Source organism: Neofelis nebulosa, chromosome 9 (assembly GCF_028018385.1).
Source record: "Neofelis nebulosa isolate mNeoNeb1 chromosome 9, mNeoNeb1.pri, whole genome shotgun sequence".
Taxonomy (NCBI): domain Eukaryota; kingdom Metazoa; phylum Chordata; class Mammalia; order Carnivora; family Felidae; genus Neofelis; species Neofelis nebulosa.
This window is the reverse complement of record NC_080790.1, coordinates 45,707,935-45,726,057: the sequence shown is the minus strand read 5'-3', so window position 1 is coordinate 45,726,057 and position 18,123 is coordinate 45,707,935. Positions and strand designations below refer to the sequence as shown.

Sequence of the window (18,123 nt, the reverse complement as noted above, 5' to 3'; positions counted from 1 at the left end):
GCAGGCTCTATGCTCTCAGCAAGGAGCCCTATGAGGGGATCGATTTCAGGAACCATGAGCCAAAATCAAGAGTCTGGCAGTTAACCAACTGAGCCACCCACATGCCCTGTAGATTCTCCAAATTTAAGAGGACATGTAATTGTATTGAAGACACTTGGACAATTCAGGATAATCTCACTTTCTCAAATTATTTAACTATAATCACTTCTGCAAAGTTCCCTTTGTCATGTAACATAATATATTCACAAATTCAAGGGGGTGGGCATGGAAGTCTTTAAGGGTCCATTATTTTGCTTACCAAATTCTTTCTATATAAGGTCACAGTTGTAATGTTTCAAAACGAAAAAGGTAGAAAATTTACATATGTGTTTCCTAAGCATTTATTATATTTACTTATAAAAATGGTGTGTGCATAAAAAAAGTATAACACCATTCAGTATACACATGCACATGTACCTAGGGATAGAAATGTACAAATAATAGATATGTTTGGAAAAAAAGGAAAGAGTTCATAGGATAGGTAGAAAACAAGAATTCTGAAACAAGTTAATGTTTTTTTGCTTTTTAATAATGAAAGGAGTACATGGGGTGCCTGAGTGGCTCAGTTGGTTGAGCATCCAACTCTTGATTTTGACTTAGGTCGTGATCTCACAGTTCGTGAGATGGAACCTATGTTGGGCTCTGTGATGACAGTGTGGAGCCTGCTTGGGATTCTCTCTCTTCCTGTTTCTCTGCCTGCCCCTCCCCTCTTAAAATAAATAAATGAGCTTTAAAAATAAAAAAAATAATGAAAATAGTACATAACAACAACAGAGAGAGTTTCACTGATATATTTTAGACAAGAGATGAAATCTACTTAGGTTTGTGAGAACAAGCTGAATCATATAAGAAGAAATTCTGGGGTATGACTCATGTAACAAATATTGTAAGAGGGTCTGAGATATTTAGAAGATTATTAAAAATTAAAATGTCTATATTATTTTTATCCATAATTGCCAAAATTTGGACTCAGCCAAGATGTTACTTAGTAGGAGGCTATATAAACAATGGAATATTATTCAGCACTAACAAGAGATGAACTACGAAGCTGTAAAGACAGTGAGCTGTAAAGACAGTGGGGAATTAAATGTAAAGACATTTAATTTGGATTAAATGCATATCTACTAAGTGAAAGAAGATAATCTGAAAAGGCTACATACTGTATGTTTCTAACTATATGATACTCTGGAAAAGGAAAATCTATAGATAAGTAAAAACAAAAAAAATCAATGGTTGCCAGGGATTAGGATGAAGGGAAGGATGAATAGGCAGAGTACAGATTTTTAGGACAGTGAAACTATTCTGTATACCACAACTGTGGATACATATTATTTATACATTTGTCGAAACATATAGAATGTATAAGAGTAAACCTTAATGTAAACTATGGACTTTGAGTGATAACAATGTGTCAGTGTAGGTTCATTGCTTTCAGCAAGTGTAACACTGTGGTGCAGCATGTCAATAGTGGGGGAGGAGGGTTTGCTTATTGGCAGCAGGAGGTATACAGAAACTCTCGGTACTTTTTGCTCAATTTTGCTGTGAACTTAAAACTTATATCTACTAAAAAATGAATTGCTCAGGAGGATTTGATAGAGAAATTTCAGGAGCCAACAGACTGAACGAGGGTTCCTTCCAATGTGTAGTGACCTAACATTTGAATGTATAAACGTGAGGAATAATTTTACTTAGAATTGTCAGTATTGGAGTCTACTCCACAAATCTAGATGTCATGGTATTATAGGTTAAATTGTATTTTAATTATATACAATATTTTTCCATTTGCCCACAATGATATACTTTTTGTTATCTATGTTGGTATAAATCTTTAATATGAATGTAGGAGGGGAAACTGCTTGTTTTTCTGAGGACTGTATCTGTTTATGTCATTGAAATGAAGGACAAAACTTAAATTAAAAAAAATGGAAACAGATATATTCACACATAGTCTCAAAACAAAAGAAATAAAGGTAAAGAAAAAGTAATCCCTTGCCTTAGAATGGGGACAAATAAAATGATAGCTTTTCAGTATCCAATGATACCTATTATTTATACAAGGATGTTTAGACTGTTACCAGAGAGAAATAAATACAGCTAAAATCATACTCAATTTGTATGTTTCCATTGGGGAAGGTAGGGGTGAAGGTTCCCCTTCATCCAGAACATAAAAGAATTAGTAAGTCCTTTGGAGGCAGGGAACAAAAATCTCAGCTGCCATTTGCCTGCTGGGGACTTAAATGCATTGCCTGGATAATTTCTTATCACTATCTGACTGACAGACAATAGTTTGGCACGTTTTGAAGGAAGAGTGAGGGAAGAGATCAAGGGTCTGAGAAGTAAAGGATGGCTTTTATGCTATTTTTTATTAGCTCTAAAGCAATTGCATGGACAAAACCTTATAAATATTTTACAAATGACTTTTAAAGATTTCTCAATAATAATATTTTGGGCTTCCTGGGTGGCTCAGTTGGTTAAGCCTCTGGCTCTTGATTTTGGCCCAGGTCATGATCTCACGGTTGATGAGATTGAGCCCCAAGTTGGGATCCTTGCTGACAGCATGGAGCCTGCTTGGGATTCTGTCTCTCTCTCTCTCTCTCTCTCTCTCTCTCTCTCTCTCTCTCTCTCTTCCCCTCTCTCCCCCTCTCTCCCTCTCTCCCCCTCTTCCCCTCTCTCCCTCTCTCCCCCTCTCTCCCTCTCTCCCTCTCTCCCTCTTTCCCTCTCTCCCTCTCTCTCTTTCTCTTTCTCTCTCTCAATATAAATAAAGTAACTTGAAAAATATCTAGCCATTTTGAAAATCACTACAAAACAATAATGAGGGAAATCTCATTTTGATAAGACAACACTGGATCTATTTTTTTTCTGTCTGCTGTCAATTAAAACAATTGTAAATTTAAGCCTGATTTTACACAATTCACAAAATTATAACTGAACCCTCTCCGTGTTAAAGAGTTGAACTTATCTGATAACTCTTGGCCTGTGTTTTTATATTTAACCCCTCCAGTCTGACTAGAGAATGAAAACTCACAGTAATAACAAAAAAGTGTCAGTCCTTGAGATAGTATTCTACCTTATTTAAGTAGGACTGCTTTATTCTTTCCATATTCTTAGACCAATTAAACCAGCGGTTTACTCTGCCTTCAGGAAGATACTGTGCAGTAGTACTATGAAGTATCCCTATTTTTATTCAAACACCTCCCTGGCTAACTTTTCTCCCCTCTTACCACCTTAGGGTCCTGTGATGTCTCCCCACGTTACCTAATTCTTTCTTCAAATCTAGCTGAAGGGCTTACTTTCTTCCTACCTACTCCAGTTCATGGTATGCTTCTTCCTTCTTCCAATCTGTTCATATCTTTTGGCACAGATCGTTTGGTGTTCAGCGTTTACTTCTTGAAGCCCACCCTGTATGTCCTGTAGTGTCTCTACTGTTTCTATAGGCTGAGCCTAAGGAAAAAGCTTGGGGAGAGGAACATGCGGTGCCACTGTCCGTGGTCCTGAAACCTCGTTGTTGGCTAAGGAGGTTTTTCTTAAGTGTACTCTGTTGACGCCTGTGCACTTTCTCTCAGGAATTTTTAAAGTGGTACAGTGGTGGTGACAAGGAAAATATAAGGCAAGGGGTTATTGGGGAAAAAAAAAGATAAATGAATAGATATAGGGCTTTCAAGCCATTGCCTGGACAGAATAAGGCACTTGGATTTGATATTTTCAAACAACTACAGATGCCATCTTAGGAATAAGAAGGGGATATATAACATAGCTGGCATAGCCAAGAAACGAGTTTAAAAAATTCGTGTACCAAGTGATATAAGGTTGTACAAAGGTTGGCATGAATAAACACATTGATGTTGGTGGGCGAGCAGACCAGACATGTAGTGGGTTGTGAATGCAGCATCACTTGTGTCTTTCCAAACTGACATAGGGTTTGTCTTTATTTTTCTCTCTTGATTAAAAAAAAAAAAAGTCACTTGGCATTGTAGCGGAACAAAGATAACTGTAACTTATGTTAGGCATCTGATGTAGCTTGTACCTTCTTCAATTCTAGCATTTCTGTAACAGTTACATTCCAGCCCCAGTTGATGGTGATGGGCAGAGCATATACCCCCTACATTCTCTGTTAAGTTCCCAAACTAAAGTATAACCTCCGCGAGGACAAACACCTGATACTAAACATTTTTTGATGTCTTGAAATGCTTAAGTAGAGTGGCCGGTGCAAATTAGAAGCTTAGTAATTATCTTTGAATCAAAAGAATTAGAATGCCTTCCACATACACAGCACTCAACAAAGGCTCATGAAATGAGCAAGTTGTTTTAACACTTCCATCCTCTTCCAGGTCCTATTTTAAAGTCCAATCCTCCTCCCCTGGGTACTCCAGGTCCCAACAAACCTACAGCCCCTGTCAGTCTCTACCTTCGCTGCACTTAGGCCCAGCCCTCCTCCTGCCAAGCGTCCGTGCCCTCTCTGGGCTCACCCTTTCTTCCTACTCAGCAACCCCAGTCCCCTTCTCCCACCGCCCTCCTCAGGACCTCTCCAGTACGGTGTCTCAGTACCCGGTCCTCGCAGCTTCCGGCCACTCAGCTCCCCGTCCCCTCCCGAAGGGTAACGCGGTTGTCATGGACACGGCACCTGCGCCCTTCGGCGGTGCCCCTTCGCTGTCGTCCCCTCCCCCCACCTGCGGCGTGGAGCTAGCCTCGCCTCCCCAGCTCCGCCCCTGCCCCTCCCGCTCGACGCTCCCTAGGCCGTGCGCGCCCGCGTCTCCCCTTACCCCTGGCCTCCTCCAGCCCCTCGGGGACCACGGGGGCGCGCCAGCGAGCAAGCGGCTGCGCCTGCGCACTGCCCGTCTCCCCTAGCGGCGATCCGGGCCGCTGCCGCTCGCGCTTGGGCAGGACGCGGGGCGGGCGGGGGGAGGGGGGAGCGGCTTCGCTTCCAGCCCTGAGTAAGGCGGAGACCCGGGCTGGCGGGCGGAGCAGGAGGCACCGCACCTCGGCCAGAGGCGGCTGCAGCAGCTGCTGCCCTCGTCCCCGCCGCCGCCTCTCCAGTCCCTTCTGTGATTACCCCGCCAGCTGTTGGGAACGGGCGAAAAAGAGGAGGAGGCGAGAAACTCCCACCGACCCACAGAGGTGAGTCCTGGGCAGAGCATCCTCCATCCTTGCTTGCCTCCCTCCCTCCCTCCCTCCCTCCCTCCCATCCTCTCCATCCTCCCCTCCCTCCCCGCTCCCCAACCCTCCCGCCCTCATCCTTCCCAACATCCCTCTCTCCTCTCCCCTCCTTTCTCTCTTCCAGCCTTTCTTTCATCCCTTTCTTCCTCTCTCCCAGCCCCACTTCCTTCCCACCCTTTCTTTCTTCCCTGTCTTCCTTTCAGCCACTCGCCCTCAAGCTCTGCTCTGCATCCTTTCCTGTTGACTCCATCTCTTCCCCCCTTTCTTCACCCCTTACCCGGTGGGAGATCCCTTGCTTGCTACAACTGTCCGGATTCAGGGGCTTCCAGAAAATTGGGCACATATACCGAGAGATACACTCTTGCACAGCGGATGCCCTGCAGGTCCCTAAATTATTCGGATTAAGGGTCAAGTTGTTTAGAGTACTGGGACCTGGAAAGAGAAGAGAGTCTGGAAAGAATCTGTGGATTTGTGCAGTATTAGGGTGGGGGTGGGGAAGATTGTCACTTAAACATGTTGGCAACAACCCCCCACACCCCTTTTTAGCAGTTTCTTTTTTTCCTCCTGGGAGTTACATATTCCCAGTATGTGTCTCACTAATTTTAAATTAGCAGCTTTCCCCGCTTTGATGGTCTCTGTGAGAAGCCATAAGGAAAGAAGAGAAAAGAGGAAGAGAACAAGAGAGGAAGAGGGGAGGGGAGAGGAAGGGTGGTGGCAGTGGACGCTTGTATCCTTTTCCCCTAGGCCTCTTTTGATGGATATTTTCAAACCACCCGCCTAATATTTGTCTTGGAATTGAACCTGTGTATCCTTAGTTCTGTCACCATCTCCTTCAAAAGCAGAAACTCTCTAAACTTTAATGTGTGTGCACCATAGCATTATTTATGGAATGTTTTGGTCAACATACAGAACACTAAGGTAGATAGATCTGGGAAAACAGGGAGCAGAAGAATGGAAGAATACACTTTTGTTCATTATGGCTTAACTTCTAAAGGAGGACAATGAATAGTTTTGGAGTAATGAGTATGAGCAGGCTTATAAATATACCATTTTAAAAGCATTAGGTGCATTAGAGCCTTGAACAGATACTCTTAGCCTTTCTCATCCATCTTACAGGAACTGTAAAGATCTTTGAAAAGAAACATACTGTGTAGTTCTGTTTGTGGTTTACAACAATGGAAAAGTTGAATTCGCTCCGGGACCGTTATTAACAATTTAAAATTTCAATTGGTTTTGTACCACTTAGTTTCACTAAATGGTATATTTCACTTTGGTTTATTTAGCTTGCACTCTAACTCCTTCCATTATATATTTTAATAGTAATTTTTCAGACTTCCTTTTTGCAAGTATTGTGGCTGAAAAGTTTATTTATACGTGGTGGGACAACCATGCCTCAGAATGTTTAGTGTATTCATCATTTCAGAAAGCTCCAAAAACAGTGTAAGTATAAATCAGAAATGGAGTATTTAGAAGCTTGTATTTTGTAATATCTATTCTCCTTTAAAAAACCAACAAAACCCCAAAACCTTAATAGCCATGGAATAGCAATATTTTAAGTTTAATGAGTGTGTAGGGAGGGATTGAATTCACATGGATTCAGTGAAGCTGCCAGTAAGATGCGATGCAGGGAGCAAATGATTGATTTTTTTCTTTTTATTTAAATTATTATATGTCAGTAGTGCAATATGCATTTTTGCATTTTATGGGCATGTAAAAGTAGGAGTTGAGATGAAGAGAATTACCTTGCAAAGTGATTGAGTGCTGATTTGATGAAGAACTGATACAGTTAATCATCTGAATCAGTTTTGGGAAAGTAGGTGTTATTAGGAATGATGGACCTACCCTCTGCCTCAACTCCCTTTGGTAGGAATGCAATTCCATTAATGACTTGGCTGATTCTTAAGACATGTGGCAGAAGCTTGGTTGAATTATCAGTGTTACCAACATCCTGATGCAGAATTGCAGTCAACCCTATCTGTGTTTGAGTGGTGACATAACTTAAAAGTGAACACAATTGTAGATAGGGATGTTTCTGTATCATTGTTGTTCCTTTTCCTGGAATGCTGTGAAGCTAGTGAAAGACTTTGGTAGTAATTGTATATGGATAAAATAAGTTAGTTTTATCCTAATTTACTCTCAAATGACTTTTTCCCCTTCCAGCATCTCTGCTGCTCTTTCTTTGTGGGGCTTCCTACTCATGAGTGTGCAGTGGAGACGGCCCCTCAGTCAGTCCTGCTCTTTCCTTATTGCAGTTTTGCTACATAGAATGACGTGGGTGTTATGTCTCAGTTTTTAATACTGTTCTTACTATGGAAAGAAAGGTACCATTTATTTGTCTCCTTTGTAAACATTTGTCCACCTAGTGAAAACAAAATATGGTAGCTTATTAAAGAATAGAAGATAAAATGACATCTGTTTACAGCAAGATTTTGAGACAGATGAGTAAAATTAATAAAATATAAAATAGAAGAGAAACTAGTGTCTTCAAAAAGCAACCTGCTACTCTGACCAAAATCCAGTTTACAGATAGAGACTTCCTATGAAGAATTTCATTTCTGGAAGCTTCTGCCTTTAGTTGACTGGACCTTTAAGAATGTATGGTACAGATAAAGACCCAACAGAACATTTAATGGACACTGTAGGAAATATTATGGGTATATTCTGTGTGCCTCCCTCACTCAGAGCTCTTAAAACCTGCCCAACCATATGCTAAGTGATGTGAGGTATTGGAAAGAAGTAAAAGACACCACTGTCTTTGACCTTAGCTTACAGTCTAGTAGAGGAGAGCAGGCATTTGCATGAGGTCATATTTCACAATGTCAAAGAATAAGGTCTTTGGAGAGAGCTTTAGATTTGAGTGCATGCTTTATTTAAGTAGTAGAGAGTGTTGTCTACCTTGGTAGACTCTGATTCATGGGATTGCTTTAAGGGTTAAATATGTTAAGCACAGTACTTAGTACAAATAATGTATATATTGGGTAAGCATTATTGTAATTAGAATAAATGGTTTTAAAATAAGACAATATATGATTATGTACTAGAAAAGAGTGAAGAGAAAGTAAGTGAGGAATTGCAAACAGGACAGATGTTTATGTAGCCAGGGAAAGATTGTATTCACCGGTAGTTCTGGAGCTTGGACGGGTATTCCTGAGAAGGATTTCATGCAGTGTGGGTACCAGAGCTGGAACAAAAGCAGAAAGCGAAGAAGAAGCAAGGTGTGTTTGGGAAGACTCCTTAGTGGAATATTTGGCATACTGGTGAGGGTATTAAAAGGTGTTACACTTATATAGCCAGGGTAATTACGCTAACACTTAGGATAAGGCAACTTGTTGTAGTGTAGGATCTATTTTATGACAGAATGTTTAGCTACCCAGGGGTTTTGTATTAGTGCTCACCCAAAGCCCCATCCCAAGACACTGAATCCTAGGTCAGTGTCAAGGTGAGGACCCAGGCTGTTTTTTTTTTTTTTTTTTCATCTCTTTTCTTTCAAGGCAGAGAGTAAACTTGACCTTTCTAAACAACAAAGGTTCAATATTGTGATTATCACAACTCTCTCTTGTTTTGACTTAACCCAGGAATATTCCAGGACTGTAGCTTGGAAAATAATAACCAGGATTATTTTATGTTGACACACATGAAGCAGGTAATTTTAGGGTAATTATATTTCCAGGAGCTTTATTTTTATTTTATTGTTGACTTTTCCTAATAACAGCAGTCCCCCTTCCTCCCTTTTTTTGGTGTTCAAGATTATTAATGATCCTGTATGGATTATGCTATTCCAAGTATTTTATGGGGAGACTAAGCTCTGATGACAACAGGGGATCTGTTGGGAATGTGTGTGTGCACTAGGCAAGTTAAATGTCTGCATAGGATGGGATGCCAGTTTCTTACTGGCTACGTCTGTTGGTACACTTTTATTTTTGACAGGTGTTTATTAACTATTTTGAAACATTTATCCACGAAACAATTATCCAACAGCATCAGTGATATGAATTATATTATCTTATTGGAAAAAAGGGTTTTCAGAAAATTTTACCTGCAAGTTAAGAGAATGTTAGTGTTCATCTTTATGGTTTTCATGTTTCATCCATTTTAATCCATTGACACAATTTGCTTTCTCTAAAATAGTAAAATACTCTCCTTATATATTTTTTTTTTTAATTTTTTTTCAACGTATTTTATTTATTTTTGGGACAGAGAGAGACAGAGCATGAATGGGGGAGGGGCAGAGAGAGAGGGAGACACAGAATCGGAAACAGGCTCCAGGCTCCGAGCCATCAGCCCAGAGCCTGACGCGGGGCTCGAACTCACGGACCGCGAGATCGTGACCTGGCTGAAGTCGGACGCTTAACCGACTGCGCCACCCAGGCGCCCAATACTCTCCTTATATTTATTTTGTATAGTTTTAATATTACTGAAAATGGTCACATGAAAATTATTTTATAAGAAACATGAATGTTAAAGTTAGCAGTTTAACAGACCATAGACTGTAGCATTTTTCTATTTTGAGATTTTTCCTCAATATTCTGTTGTTTTAAAGATTCAGCATATCTGAATAAAACATTTTCAAATATATTACTTCTAGGCAGTTCCGTATTAAAGCACTAGTGATTTTTAACACACTTTACTTTTAGACATTTTTATTTTCCTCATAAGTGAATTTTTACCTTGGAGTTGATTTCTAACTCAACCACAAAATATGCATTCAACAACTTTTCGAGATTATTACCTGTAACATATTATTAAAAAACACCAGTGATAGTCTGATTTTATAAAGCTTAATTTTATAGGGCTTTTGTTCCATTTTATTTACAAGCTGTATCTGCATGTACAACTTGTAGACTATTGTTTTTCAGATGTGAGGACAGTGTGCATTAACAGGAATAAAATAAGCAATTTTCTTCCCTATATGTTAAGGTGGTGACCAAATGGAGAGGTAGAGTCAGGATAAGATAAAATGAATTAATTTTATTTCATCTATGGAGCTGAAAAATTAATATTTCCTGTTCAACTAAGGGTTTTCTGTATTTTTCCTGTCATGCTGATTAAATCCATGTTTTACTTGTTTTAAAGTATACACACACAAATATATTTCAGTTAACATTCTTTAAAACTAGATCATTAGCTAGCTGAAAAACTAGCTGAAAAAACATGTACGTAAAATCAGATGTTGGCTTTCCATTATTTTGCTATTTCTCAGTATCTTGGTATTTTATGCTTTTTTTTTTGGGGGGGGGAACTAAGTAATATAGCACCTGTGGGAACTGCCTGATTGGGATCAAGATCCAAATCAAGTAATATCCTAACTTGCTCCAACATTCCTACCTTAAAATAACGGACATGCCACCAGGATTGAGGTAAAGTAAATAATTTTAAAAGATCCTATGGACTATAGAACCATAATAGAAAAATTAACAGGACACTTCTAATATATTAATGTTGTGTAAACTGGGGTTATGTTGTTTATTACGTATCTGCAGTAAATCCAAGATCTTTTTTTTTTTTTATAGCATTTTGATGTTTCACAGCCAAAGCCATGAACTCCTGATGGAGATAATGTCAGGTCTCCCACAACCTAACCAGAAACTGTAGTGACTCCATGCTTGACCAAAGGAGCTGACATTCTCATTTGATTTTAATTGTGATTAGACAAAGATTTGGTGCAAATACACTCACTCAAGTTTATTGTAAATTCAATAAGGCCTGAAAACTGTTGTTAAACATCATTAATCCATCTTTCAGTAAAAAGGTAGAAATGCCCCTCAACTATCTCAGGAAGAGCTAATTGTCCTCAGTTATTTCTAGGAAAGAACATCTTACAATTCTTGAGAGTTTACCGCTGGTCTTCATTTTCTTTCTTCAGGCATTGATACCTGCTAGCGTAATTCCACAAATTATGTTTTTCCCCCTATAATATGCAGAATTGGCATAAAGAAATATATACAGAACTTGTTGGGGAAAATGTTTGCATCTAAATTTGTCTCTCTATTCACTTACACTCTCTTTGTATTTTTTATCCTATTACCTAGCATGAATTTATTCAGTAAGTTTTTTTGTTTGTTTTTTGTTTTTCTAAATATCTGCTGTGTGCAGAGCATTGGGCTAGAGATTGTAATTTTATAAAAGCACTGAATCAGGCACCAGGACACCTCAGTTCTTCCTCCAGGTTTTCAACCAACTAACTAGTTATATGACTAAACAAGCCTCACACTCTCCAAGGCTTATTTATTTAATCTTTATTTTAAGTGGTTTTGACTCTATATGATATATAGAGTGTTTTCTAGCTATAAAATTCTATAATAACTACCTGTGAGTTTCCCTTAAAATTTCAAGGCATAATGATGTATTTCTTACTGTGTCCCATTTGTTTTTTTCTTTTGAAACATAAACTGCTGCTACATGAGAAAAACCTTCATCTTCAGTGGCATATGCTTTCTCTTTCCCAAGAAAATTGCAAATTTAGCTTCACAGAGTCTCTGGGCTAAGGGAGAACTACAACACATTTCTCTTTCTTACCTTTCCATCCTTTCCTCTCTCTCCTTTTTAAAAACCCTTCCTGGCCTGAAGGCATGTGTCAGTTGCTACCTCCATTCAGGGACTAGCCCATTGTATGGTGGACTTGTTGGAGTAATGCCAATGTCTCTGAAAGATTCTATGACATTAACAAATTCACAATAAGGTGATATTTATCTAAAAATTTTATATGTTCTAAGGTTAGTAGTTTTGCTTCAGGCACAGTGAAGTCCTGCTTACTGCCTAAATCCTATTCCATAGGACTGTATGGTCATCAGAATTTTACCAAATTCCTTTTAAAATTTCTAAAATAAAATTTGTTGAGGTATGTTTTCTGTATAATATATTACATCCATTTTTTTTCTTTTATTGAAGTGTAGTTAGCATACAACATTGGTTTCAGGTGTACAACATAATGATTCATTTATATATATTACAAAGTGATAACCATGTCAAATCTAGCTACTGTCTGTCACCAAGCAAAGTTGTTAAATATATTCCCCATGCTGTACATTGTGTCCTTGTGTTTTGTTTTATAATTAGAAGTTTGTACCTTTTAATCCCCTTTCCTTATTTTTCCCATCCCTTCACCTCTGGCAAACACCATGTTTATGAATCTGTGTTTCTATTTTGTTTTGTTTGTTTATTTGTTTAGTTTTTTGGATTTCACATATAAGTGAAACCATATGGTATTTGTCTTTCTCTATCTAATTTATTTCACCTGACATAACACCCTCTAGGTCCACCCATGTTGTCACGTGTGTGTGTGTGCATGTGTGTGTGCACACGCACGTGTGTGTACATACACCTGTGTGAGTGCCATATCTTCTTTATCCGTTTGTCTCTTGATGGACACTTAAACTGCTTCCATGTCTTGACTATTATAAATAATGCTCCAGTGAACATAGGGGTGCATATATCTTTTCAAATTAGTACTTTCAGTTTCTTTGTATAAATACCCAGAAGGGGAATTGCTGGATCACTTGCTAGTTCTACTTTTAATTTTTTGAGGAACCTCTGTACTGTTTCCATAGTGGCTGTGCCATTTTCCATTCCTAACAATAGAGAATGAGAGTTGCCTTTTCTCTGCATTCTCATCAACACTTGTTATTGCTTGTCTTTTGGACAGTAGTCATTCTGACAGGTGTGAAGTGATACCTCATAGTGGTTTTGATTTGCATTTTCCTGATGATTAATGATGTTGAGCATCTTTTCACGTGTTTATTGGCCATTTGTATGTCTTGTTTGGAGAAAAAAATGTCTGTTCAGGTCCTCTGCCCATTTTTAAATTGGATTGTTTGTTTGATATTGAATTGTGTGAGTTTCTTATAAATTTTGGATATTAACCCCCTATCAATTATATCATTTGCAGATATCTTCTCTGAGAAGGCTGCTTTTTCTTTCTTTCTTTTTTTTTTTTTTTGATGGTATTCTGTAATTAGCAAAAGCTTCTTATTTTGATGTAATCCCATTTGTTTATTTTTGTTGGTTTTTAAATAGTTATTTATTTTGAGAGTGAGAGTGCAAGCAGGGGAGGGGCAGAGGGCGAGGAGACAGAGAATCCCAAGCAGGCTCTGCACTGCCAGTAGAGAGCCCGATATGGGGCTTGATCTCATGAACCCTGAGATCTGAGTCAAGATCAAGAGTTGGACGCTCAACCTACTGAGCCACCCGGGTGCCCTTGCTTATTTTTGTTTTTGTTGTACTCATCTAAGGAGACAGATCCAAAAAATATTGCTCAGACTAATGTCTAAGAGCTTACTGCCTATGTTTTTTTTCAGGAGTGGTATGGTTTCTGGTCTTATAGTTAAGTATTTGATCCATTTTGAGTTTACATTTGTATCTGGTATACAAAAATGGTCCAGTTTCATTCTTTTGCATGTGACTATCCATTTATTGAGGAGATTATCTTTTCCCCCATTGTATATTCTTCCTTTGTGGAAGATTAATTGACCATGTAAATATGAGTGTATTTCTGGAGTCTATTCTCCAAAGTGTACTCATTTTAAGTGTGGTTGTGCGTTGACAAATATACCTTTGTAACCACCACTGCAATCAAGATATAGACTGTTTCCATTACACTAAAAAGTTCCATTCTGCTTGATCTGTTATTTCTCTGTTGATTAGTTTTTCCTGTTCTAGGAATGGATGTAGATTGAATCAGAGAATGTGTGGTCATTATTGTCTCCATCTTTTATTGAGCATAATGTTTTTGAGATTTCTCTATGACTTTGAATATATAAACTCGTAGAAGAAAACATTTGAGAAAATCTTTGTGATTTGTGGTTAGGCAGTAATGTCTTAAGACTCAAAAAGCACTAACTATAAAAAAAAACACATAAATTAGATGTTATCAAAATAAAAAAAACTTTTCAAAAACACAAGATTTGCTATATCTGTGTATTTCTATTTGTATCTCTATATATTGGACAAAGGACTAATTGTCCTAAGTGTACATAGGACCCTAGCATCTCAATAAGAGAACAAACAATCCAATGAAAAAAATGGACAAAATATTTGAAGACATATTTCACAAAAGAAAATATACAAATGGCCAATGAAGATGTGAAAGGTGTTCAACTCCATTATTTGCCCCAAATAATGAAATTTTATTTATTTATTTATTTATTTATTTATTTATTTATTTATTTATTTTTAATGTTTATTTTATTTTTGAAACAGAGACAGAGCATGAGTGGGGGAGGGGCAGAGAGAGAGAGGGAGACACAGAATCCGAAGCAGCCTCCAGGCTCTGAGCTGTCGGCACAGAACCCTAAGCGGGGCTTGACCTCACAAACAGTGAGATCATGACCTGAGCTGAAGTAGGATGCTCAACTGATTGAGCCACCCAAGTGCTCCTAAATAATGAAATTTTTAAAAGCACAACACAAGACCACCGTACAAACACTAGAATGGCTAAATTTAAAAAGACTGATAATGTCAAGTTTTGGAGAAGATGTGAGGTGTCTGAGGCACTCATACATTGCTCATGGGAATCCAACACTTTGGGAAACAGTTTGGCCATTTCTCCTAATGTTAAAAATGCTTTTACCACCCAATCCAGGTGTTCCACTCCCAGCTGAAATGAAAACATGGCAGAAAGACTCTTACATGAACATCAACAGCAGCTTTATTCATAATAGCTTCAAACTAAAAACAACCCAAATATCCATCAATTCAAATTCCGATTTTAAAGTTATTCTTTGAAAAAGAAAACAGAACTGCTGGTATATGGTTTTGGGTTTTGTGCTATCTACTCCAAGCAAGCTGGCAGCAGAGGAAAGAGAATACATTCAAAAAGATTTGCCAAAATAACAAGAAACCTGAAGGATGGGAAAGTCTAGGTGTCAGGCCTCGGCTTGGCTTTCCCTCTCTTCCCTGGACTCTGCCCCTCTGTGTCTAGACCTCATCGTCAGCCAGCGGCATGATGGCTACTGCAGTTCTAAGCCCACCATCATGCAGCAGCAGTGTGCCTTCCAGAAAAATGAGGAAACCTTTGCCAAAAGTCCTCCCTTATCTCTTATCTCACTGTCCAGTATTGGATCACATGGGCATCCCCAATGCACCCAGCAGCAAAGACAAAGGGAATAGCATGTTCCTAGTTTAGGCTAATCAGGTCTCCCAGCTCAGATGAGATAGGCTTTCTCTGAAGTGCTAGGCTGTGTGTAGGAAATGAAGGGGAGAGATGTACTGAATGGCAGTTCTGTTAAGAAAAAGGAAGGGGAAACGAATGTTGGGTAAGCAAGCAGCAGTGTTGTTTGAATTTTATTTAGATGCCTGCCGTGATATTCATCTTACGGGAAGGAGGTTGAAGAGAAAAGCTAGGATTGTTGCCATAGTCTGTTATTGTGGGAACATGTGCAGGAACAGGTGACAAAGGGTACCCTAGCAAAAAAAAAAAAAAAAAAAAAAAAAAAAAGGAAGAAATTTAAATCCTAATACACAGCATGAATTAGAGGAAGAAAGAATCTAGATCCAGGGGGATAATTCAAAGTAGGCAAGCACATGCATAGTGACAAGCAGAGCCAGGCACACAGGGGCCCATAGAGTTGGGACAGGAGGTGAAAGTCACTGCTGGCAGTAGTCTGGAATCCATGCAGGCAAACTCGATTGCAGTTTGCCCATCTGTGAAATCAGGACCTCAGGCAAGAGGATTTTCATGTTTTGCTTGTTAAGGCAGAAGCTAAAACAGTAATTATTCTCTCCTTTTTTTTTATAGGTGTTGTCAACCCACTTTAGATTCTGTGTCAAGAATAGAAGCCATACCTTCATTTTGTTCTAATATTCCCCTATTTCAATCTTGGGCCCCCATTAGTTTCTTAATAAATGCTAGCTGTTGAATTAGGTCTCTGAACTTTTTCTGTCTTTAAACAAATGCTACAGATTTCTGGTTAAACAAATGTAGCAGTCATTCATCAAATACTTTCTTACAAGTTATTAAAACCACTGTTTTGGAGGACACAGCCCTGGATCTACATAAAAGTATGATAGAACACTTGACCTTATGAGTTGACAATCTAGCGGGGGTGAAAAGTACCTGAACCGTTTAATACCAGAAAGAATACGATAGCGATGTCGTGCAATGTGATACCGACTCCACAGCGGCATGGGCTAGAAGTCCAGGTGGACTCAGAATCAGAAACAAGTGGGTCTAGTAATGGATGGGAGAGAGATGGAGGAGGGGATGACCTTGTATTAGTACTTTTTATTTCAGTCCTGCCTCGGTCCGGGAACTGGGACAGGGCTGAGCCAGCAGGAAGGTGGGATCAATGAGCACAGCAGGGGCAGAGGTGGAGTCATATCCAGGAGAACAGAAGCTGGGAGGCTGAGAACTGCTCAGTAAGCAGCTGAGAAGTGGGACTGGCCTGGCGTGAAGGGGAGAGCCAGGCTGGGAGTAGAGAAACATTTTGGCATTATCTGTATCAAGGTATCTCAAGGATACCTTTTATCTCAAGGATAATAACAGAAGATACATTATTTCAGAAACAACACATTTTATCTTTTACACTTGCAGTAGTGCATGCCCATTGCTGAACATCTAGAAAATAAACAGAAAAAAAGACACTCGAAAATAAAAATGATTGCAGTCCAACAACTATCCAATGAACATTTGGTAAATTTCAAGGTTTCTCCCTCACCCCAACCCCCACCCCTACTATGAGTATATCTCAGTTTATCATGCAGAGGTCTTTTTAAAGCATACCTGAGATCATAGGTATGTATAATTTTGTGTTTGGGTTTTTAAACTAAACATACTTAAGCATTTCCTTGGGTAATAAAAACTCTTCCTCCATGTTAAATCCTCTGAAACATTACATTGATTGGAATTTAAGTTTCTAGTTTTTGGTTATCTATGGAGATATAATGTTTATACAGATCTGCCTTCAAATATGGGTTGTGTCATGGGCAGGAAATTGACCTTAGGGCCCCAGGAGAGTCCCTTAACATATATAGGTGATCAATGTCTATGTAGTAAGGTGTATTTTCTTATATTTACTGAGATGGTAACATAGTATTTTATGCCTTATTTTCACTTCACATATAGCTTAGTGGATAACATGAGTACACACACACACACACACACACACATTTAAACTGCTGCCTTTTCTGTAGTTTGGTTTAATCATGGTTTATTTAATCCTTGTGTTTTCATGACAGTTTATTCCTATTATTTTGCTATTTCAAACTAGCATCCTTATACAAGTTTCTTGTCCACACGTTCTAGTGTATTCCTTTTGAAAGTACACTGGCGGTTGTAATTTTGAGGAATGAGGTATGTGCATTTTAGATTTTAATAGTTGATACCTAATTGGTCTTCAAAATGGTAGCACTACCTTCTTTACATTCAACCAGCAGATGGGAAGGTGCATATTTCCTTAAACTTTTGCCAATACATGATAGCTTTAACTTGGAAAAGTTTACCAATGCATAGGTAAGAATGGCACCTTGTTATATGAATTTGTTTCTGTGATTTATAGAGAGGTTGACTATCTTTTCATTTGTTTTTGGGCCTAATGGCCTAACGTTTTGCTTCTGCTGTGTTCATATCTTTACCCATGTGTTTCTAGTGGATTATTTATCTTATTTTAATTTATAGGACTTGTTTATATTCTCTGGGTATAAAGAATTTTGTTGTTGTCACACTCTTATAACTACTATAGCTTATGGGATGTTGTGATGTCTAGTAAGTGATGATTTTTTTTTTCCAAATTCTCTTATTTGTTGTTGGGCGTTTTCTTTAAAAGACTAGGATAACCAGATTATCTAATTTCATAAATAATACCCTTGAGATTTTAACTGGCATTGTATTTGATTTAAGAGTATATGAGAGGAAAGTAACAACTTTCTCATTCATAGTCTTTCCATTGGCATGGCTCATTTATTGAGGCCTTTTTCATGTCCCTCAATATAATAAAT

At 38.6% G+C, this 18,123-nt stretch overlaps 1 protein-coding gene across 4 annotated transcripts in view; it reads left to right on the top strand.

Moving 5' to 3' along the window:
* The first annotated feature begins 4,779 nt into the window (after positions 1 to 4,779).
* The window catches only part of CTNNA2 (catenin alpha 2), a 1,103,782-nt gene continuing 1,090,438 nt past the window's right edge, over positions 4,780 to 18,123 (top strand). The window contains exon 1 of one of the 4 annotated variants that reach the window (XM_058683538.1): positions 4,780 to 5,154. The gene's annotated coding sequence lies outside the window, so the exon portion shown is untranslated. The remainder of the gene's footprint in view (positions 5,155 to 18,123) is intronic. The other 3 variants (XM_058683541.1, XM_058683540.1, XM_058683542.1) reach the window with 3 other exon arrangements.